This window comes from Porites lutea, chromosome 8 (assembly GCF_958299795.1).
Source record: "Porites lutea chromosome 8, jaPorLute2.1, whole genome shotgun sequence".
NCBI classification, from domain to species: Eukaryota; Metazoa; Cnidaria; class Anthozoa; order Scleractinia; family Poritidae; genus Porites; species Porites lutea.
The window spans coordinates 13,771,047-13,778,833 of record NC_133208.1 but is presented as its reverse complement, the minus strand read 5'-3'; positions in this window follow the sequence as shown (position 1 = coordinate 13,778,833).

The window sequence follows — 7,787 nt, the reverse complement described above, 5'->3', positions numbered from 1 at the left end:
AAGTAGTTGAAATTTATTAATTTTTCTTGTTTGTTTTTTTGTGTTGTTTCGTGTTGACTTCACGCATCTGGTGCTTTCTTTGCTTGCTGTAGTACCTGCAACGTTTTAATTTTATCCCAGATAATCAGTGCATGTTCAATGAGCAGCGAAATACAGCATTTACAATTGAGATTTGCCTTGTTTCTTTGATTGTTTTTTAACGGCGGATGAACATTTGGAGAATCCAACAACATTAAATCTTTCCAGATTAGTGAATTTCAGAAACAAAGCGGTTAGTATCTACCTTGCGCTTGTGATCTTCAATTTCATCCCCGCAAATTCGGCAAAGTGTGGCGAGATGTTGGACGTGAATATCCATAAGAATAATAAAGTTTTTTTTGGCCTTGAAAAGAAAAAAGGCAAAGGCTCGTACTTATGCGAAAAAAAGTAATAACACGGCTTTTGTGAGAAACCCGGGAGTGGAAAACCTACGTGTTTTGGACCTCGGAATTCAAAAATTGTCTACCAAAATTCTAGGTTGTCTGCCACCCCCACATTCAACATGATAAAAGTTAATCGATATGACAATCGAGGAAAAATATCTAGAACTTCGTAAAAAATAATAGATACAAGTTGTTCACCTACCTTGAAAGCCGACCAAAATCTCTCCTATACATCGCGTTGTTTAAAAGATAAAAGAAGAATAAGCCACAAATGTGCTGAATATTTCACGAGACACTTCCAATATGGCTTCCGATACGCTGTCCACTTAAAAAAATTGTGTATGCCTCATGAAAAGTCTTTAAAATATGCCTGAGAACCTCGAAACGATGACTGATTCTGTCCGACTCCGTCCGTTGTTTTGAAAATTTTTGATCACTGGGGCGATGTTTTGATTTGTTTGTTGATAAACACAAGCGCGCCTTCTCATTGGTTGAAAAGTGTCGCGTGACCAGTTGGCCCTGTCCTTAAATTTAGGGATATTCCGGACTGTTTAAGCTTGTTTTATCATGTTTACTGTTGTTTCACTTGTTTTTAAGAAAAGATAACAATCCAACTAATCTAAAACATTTGTTCATAAATATCTGTGTTTCAGAATGCCTCCACTACCAAAATTTGACCAACGGTAACCGGAAAGTGTCCTACGGTCCATCTCCAGTGCTTTGTGATAATTTACTCCCACATGGATGGTATCGTTTCCAAGGTAACGCAGGGACAAAAATGCCTACGTCATGCGTTGCTCCTCAGAAATGTGGTACCCATGCCACTGGCTGGCTTAACGGTGCTCATCCGTCAGTAGAAGAAGGCAAAGTCACCAAAAAGGTCTGCTTCAGCTGGCGCCGAAACTGCTGCCAGTGGTCGATCAATATTGAAGTACTTAACTGCGGAGATTTCTTCCTGTATCACTTCAAAGGAACGCCCCTGGGACATCCATGTAATCTTCGTTATTGTGGCACTGACTGAGGGAATCAAGGTTTTCGAATTCCCATTCTTCGGGACAAAAAAATGTGTTCAAACGCCAATCTTAAGTTCAGAATAGACAACCAAGTGGCTTTTCATACTAGAGGGAACTACTTGCTATAGAATTTAGTGAATCTGAGAAGTAAAACTGTATGTTTGCCTAACGTTTTACTCACAGAGTTTCAATCCTAATTCCTAATAGCTGGCTTGTTGGCTTGTTGAGTTATTTAGTTTTTTTGTGAGTTTCTAAATAAACTGCAGTGTTGCGTCAAAGATGAGAGAAATGTATCTACCACAATGTTCTCCCTGCTGCTAGAACACTCAGTCCTATAGTGTCTTGCACTTTCTCTCAGTAAGTTTGAGTCCTGCTCTGGCTGCTTAATTCCTCCCCAATATCTTAGTCTTTACGTACAAGTCATTGAACTTAGATGACATTAGTGCAATGTCATCTGCGAAATCAAGGTCCTCCAGCACTTTTGTGAAATTCCACTTTATCACTCTTCTCTTGTTTGCTGTTGCGCGCCTTCCTCAGTCATGACCCAATCCAAGCACAGTGAGAATAGGAAACCTGACATCCCGCACCCCTGTTTTAGCCCAGATTTGATCATAAACCAGTCTGATGTCAAACTCCCGTCAAATCCCTTCGACAACAGCCGTTAACACTACATGTTAAATATTAAGGAGGTAACTGTTTTGAAAGCTCACTACTGTACTATGCCTTGAGCTTGTGACTCAATCCACTGGCGAATCCAGACCTTCAGATAAGGGGAAGGGGGGGAGCGGTCATCCAGACTCTGAGATAAGGGGGGCGGTCAAGAAAAACTTTTTTGGCCCTTCGGGCACCATTTTGGTCTAAAAATAAGGGGGCGGGATCAGCCACTGCAATCAAAGAAGCTGTGACATCCACGTGTTTAATTTGGAAAGTGATTTAAATGTTTAAGCATGAAGTTCAGTTCCATCCAATATATAGAATTAAAAAATAATTGTGATATTCTGTAATATAATCTCTTAGGATATGACGTTACTAGCTTAGTATGGGGGTATAACGAGCTTTAGCATTAAATACAAGTGCTATGTAAATGAAATACAGTCCAAGGGCTTAACCCGTGGCTGACGCGTTGGTTACGTTCTGAATAGTAAAGACTACGTTGGAACCACGATATTGGTGCTCTGCTGCCTCTTCGCCCTTAGGAGATATACAATTTATAGTAGAAAACAGCAAACGTCAGACTCAAAATAGAAAATTTGCAGCTAATTAAAAACAGTCATAACGAGCCGCACCGTCTTAGCAACCAAAAAAATTTTGTTTATCTTGCTGAGATAGGGGACTAAAAGTCCCCTATCTCAGCTGGATACTCAGAAGCTTGTAACATTCACTATTCCATTTATCTCTGATCATATTTCGCATCTAATACGATAGAGGCGTCAATTTTCGCGCCATCATGTCATCATTCTAGGGCGAGAAATTTAATTAAAAGCGCGGCATTCAACAAATGTACGGCTCAGGTTTCGGCTAAAATTATTCAGTGCCGTTAACGAAAAAAACATATTATTAAGGTCTGCGTATAATGTCGATCACATTGCTAACACAGACAAAAACGCTTAAATATCTCCTTCAAAATGAACGGCTGAGTTTGTTTTTTCTACGGGTCAAACTGCTACTATATATCCTAGAAGCGCTCAGGCATAATAATATGCCAGGACTTCTACCTGGATGAACCAGAAAGGATATAGAACAACTGCCTATTTTTTTCTTTTTACGGCTACGGGTTGAAATACTAAACGTGTTATATATCCTAGAAGCGCTCAGGCATAATAATATGCCAGGACTTCTACCTGGATGAACCAGAAAGGATATAGAACAACTGCCGAAATTTTTTTTTACGGCTACGGGTTGAAATGCTAAACGTGTTATATATCCTAGAAGCGCTCAGGCATAATGATATCATGCCAGGACTTCTACCTGGATGAACCAGAAAGGATATAGAACAACTACCTAATTGTTTTTTACGGCTACGGGTCGAAATGCTAAACGTGTTATATATCCTAGAAGCGCTCAGGCATAATTATATCATGCCAGGACTTCTACCTGGATGAACCAGAAAGGATATAGAACAACTACCTAATTGTTTTTTACGGCTACGGGTTGAAATACTAAACGTGCTATATATCCTAGAAGCGCTCAGGCATAATAATATGCCAGGACTTCTACCTGGATGAACCAGAAAGGATATAGAACAACAACCTTTTTTTCTACGCGTCGAAGTTCTAAACGTGTTATTCTTAGAAGCGCTCAGGCTTAATAATATGCCAGGTTTCCAGCGACTGATTTTAGCTGATTTTGCGGTGCGCAAGAATGGATAATTTACCCTACTTGTAAACAGATATTTCCTTCAGCCGATTGTGTCTCATGCAGGAGAATGTCATGTCTGCGTTGTTTTGTTTCTACTGAAGTTTTATCAAAGAAAGCTTAAGCGAAAATAGGGAGATCGCAATTTATACTCTTACGAACTATAAATTAGGGCTGACCTGGAAGACGCGTTGAATTGTGCCGCCATCCTTCAAAATATAATCTTGCTGCGTTTAGGGAGACAATTTCCTCCTCCATCCAGATTTACTATGTATATGTGTTTGCGAGAATCTTCAGACAAAGAATTGGGTATACACTGATTCGAATGGCTTGGCGATACTAAGTGCTTAAGTCTACCTACCGATTACAACATGCTTTAGAAGTATTGAGAAGCGCGCCAAATGAGGTTGTCACAGCGTTCTCGAGCGAACACGGCGCGACCTGGATTGATAAAATTACCATTACATGCAGCTATCATGCCAGTGATTTCTCCTTTCGACGCATAGTGAATAGTTTGTGAGCACATCCTCGACTCTCGAAACATTTGTCTTGCGCCGCTATAGAAGTTGCTTCTTCCGCGAACCATAGGTAGATTTCCCGCTTAACATAATGTTTGATAATTTATGCAAAAGTGACCTCGTGAAAGTCAGTAGTGTATTAATCGACTCAAAAATAAACAGACTTCCTACATGGTTTTGAACACGGTTTTAATTAAAGTACTTTACGAGCGCTGCGGTAGTTGACCGCAAAAGTGTTACGGTGATGGATACTCAACTGGATGATTACGTCACTTCATAGCAACCAGACGGTACGAATTTTTTAACTTCCGGAGCGCTGAGGCTCGTAGTGCAAAACAATCGTTACTAATCTGGGGTGGAAGTAATTAACAATAAAGTGCAAGTTAAGGAAAAACTTGGTCACGTGGTACAAATTCATTTGCCGTTTGCCGTAAAAAACGTCACTCTATGTCTCAGTCTCCATTGTTATCTGTAATAGACCCCAAACCACCCCACAGCCAGAGACCGGACCCGGGAGACGGCGGAAATCGAGCCTAGCGACTCCCCCGAGTTCTAGGGTTTTCCAGAGCTCAGTTTACAGTGATTTCTCAGGCCAAATTTTTAAGGCTCAGAAATTCGGCATAGGATATTTTGGGTGTTAATTTTTGTTGGAAGCCTTAGGAATTTCTTTGGGTTTTGATTTTTAACCCCATTCGACCATCCCCGTCACTTGAAATCCGGAGTATTCGCCCGCTGGGATCACAACGCTAGCCAAATCGCTTCAAAACGACGTTGAGGAACACAAAAAAACGTTATAAGTTTGTTTCATTTATACCCCACGATAAGCTAACGGATGAGGCGATATTTTTTTCCTTTTTAAATATTTCCCATATGATCCCGGCCCTTTCATAGCTACCAAAATTATCCCACATACAGTGAGCAAATAAAACCGCATAAAATATTGACGAATATATTCAAAAATAGCTGATTACTAGTCCTGTTGATTAATTTTTCTTGCTTTCAAATGTCAAAAAGACATAAATTTAAATGAAAAATATAACAAAATAAAAATGAAGGGTGGTCTGACACGTGTGACATTCTAAAGACTTTCTTTTTTGAAAAAAATAATAACAAGAAAAGAATAATGAATAATGTATATATACAACATTCTCTCTTGATGAAACTTAGTCTTTAATGCAGAATTTTTAAGTATGGCACTGAGGGAAAGCGACGACGAGATACAATAGTTTCCATTTAAAAGCTGAAAAAAACCTAGCATATAGATTGTTCTTTGGCAGCAAAACAACCAAACATCCATGGACAAATGCAGCTGAAAATGGAAGTGTTCTCTTCTGAGTATTAATAAGAAAACGAGCTACGCAGACGACAAAAACAGGCAAGTAAAAAAATTTAAACTAAATCGCCCAGAATAATCCTGTATATGAACTTTATTATTTACATTTTTTTTGTACTTTTGTATATTTTACTTTGACATTTTTTCTCTCTTTCTCTGTTTACAATCTTTTTTTTCTGATGATGTTACATGGGACGATTCGCGACGACGATTTTTAGCGCAACACAGTTTTGCAATGCTGTAACAATGTTGTAACCATTTGAAAAATGTAGCAACGATATTGCAACGCGGTGTTGGGCTAAAAACTACTGAAGTAGTTTTTGACTAGCATCAATATTGACAGCACCGGACATGACTGTGAGTCATAACAGTGGTATATCCATAAATAATTAAACCGCAATTTGATTAGTATCAAAAGTGGGCTTTGCACGTGTGAGGAGGCTACCGGCAAAACAAGTTGTCACATCAAATTTTCGGATATACCCTAGCTAAAAAAAAACGCAAACGGTACAATTTGATTCTTTAAAAGCTAAATTGTTTTTCACTTTTATCATTTTGAAAGCGTTAGACATGACTGTGAAAAAAAGGTTTTGAAAAGTAGGGATCGATCATAGGAACCTTAATTAACAATCTGAAAGTGAAGTACTCGCCTTTGTATTGAACTAGAATGAGCATCGAATCGACTCTCTATACCTAAAGAGATCCCGCAGCAAGAGGTATCAACAGCTGAGTCTTCTAATCTGCATTACTTGGTTCAACGTATGTATCTACCCTTTAATGTTATTTTCCCCTAAATAACTTCGAAAAATTTAACATCTTTCAAGGCTTTATCGAATAGAAAAGTCCAACTTATTAATGCTTTTCTTTTGAAGGCTGCTAAGTCATGGAGGCGCTGAAACAAATCTTCTGCATGTCCGTTATATCTGTTTTGGGCCAAGTGCACTGCGCAGTGGTAACTCCACAATGCTCAAGCAGTGGATACGATATATCTATACTGGGTTGGAAGTTACAAGGACACATTTACAAAACGATGGAGGCAAACTCCCCGCTAGACTGCTTATTCGCTTGTAGAGAAGACGATCGATGCCAAAGTTTCAATTGGGTGATCTCTCGTCACTTGTGCGAGTTTAATAACAGAACAAAGGAAGCCAGATCTGAGGATTTCGTGTCAGACCCAGACAGATTTTACTTTAGACGATACAAACACAGAGGTAAAAAGGTGTTTTAGACAATACTACCTAAGAAACAGTGAAGACCTTATTGAAACATTTGAAAACAATCAAAGACCTGTTCAGGTGTTGTGGCTGTTGTAAATTCACTTCAAGTAATACGTTTCAGTATTTAGGCCACGAGGACTTAAAGATTGATAAAGATTTCAGCGTCATTGCCACAAATCAAATTCCCCACTTTAGAAATGAGATGGAAACTGGGCCTTTAACTTTCGCAAGGAAGTATAGGACTGCTCTGGAGACAGGGATCCCAGAAGTCTTTGCGAAAGGTAACTCGGCCCAGTTTCCTACCGTTTCGAATGGCGAATGCAAAACAGAGTTCAATAGAGAGGAGAGGTCATTACGTTACGTTGCCATGGTAGCAACATTTCTGGATGACAACAAACCAAAATGTCACTTACAAAGTAGATTAGCACTGTTTCAAACTTCATCGATCTTATTTAATTTAATTTAATTTGTCAAATGTTAACGACATTTTTGGGGTTGAATCCGAAAGGACCGTATCTAAGTTTTGAAAAAGGAAAAAAACATTTGGTTGTTCTCACCTACTCCATAAAGCAGGCGAGTGAAATTAGGAAGTTTCATGTCGCAGTCGTGGAACAACGGTCAAGAAATGTACAAAAAAGCGTGATGCTTCAAAGTCGTTTTTTATTGCGACTCTTCCCAAACCGAATTTACGAAAACGATCGAGAGCTCCACATGGTGGCGCACTGGTTTGCTGAAGAGATGACCCAAGCAAGAATCTCAAAATAACTAATTAATATTTCTCCAGGAAAGATGGGGAAAAAAATCCACCACAAATTAGCAAACACTTACGACAAATTAAAGAAGATAAAACCATAAGAATATGTAGACAGTGGCAGGTCAGAGTCCGGGGAGGTGGTGGGAAAAATGTTCAACTAATGCATGGCAACAGC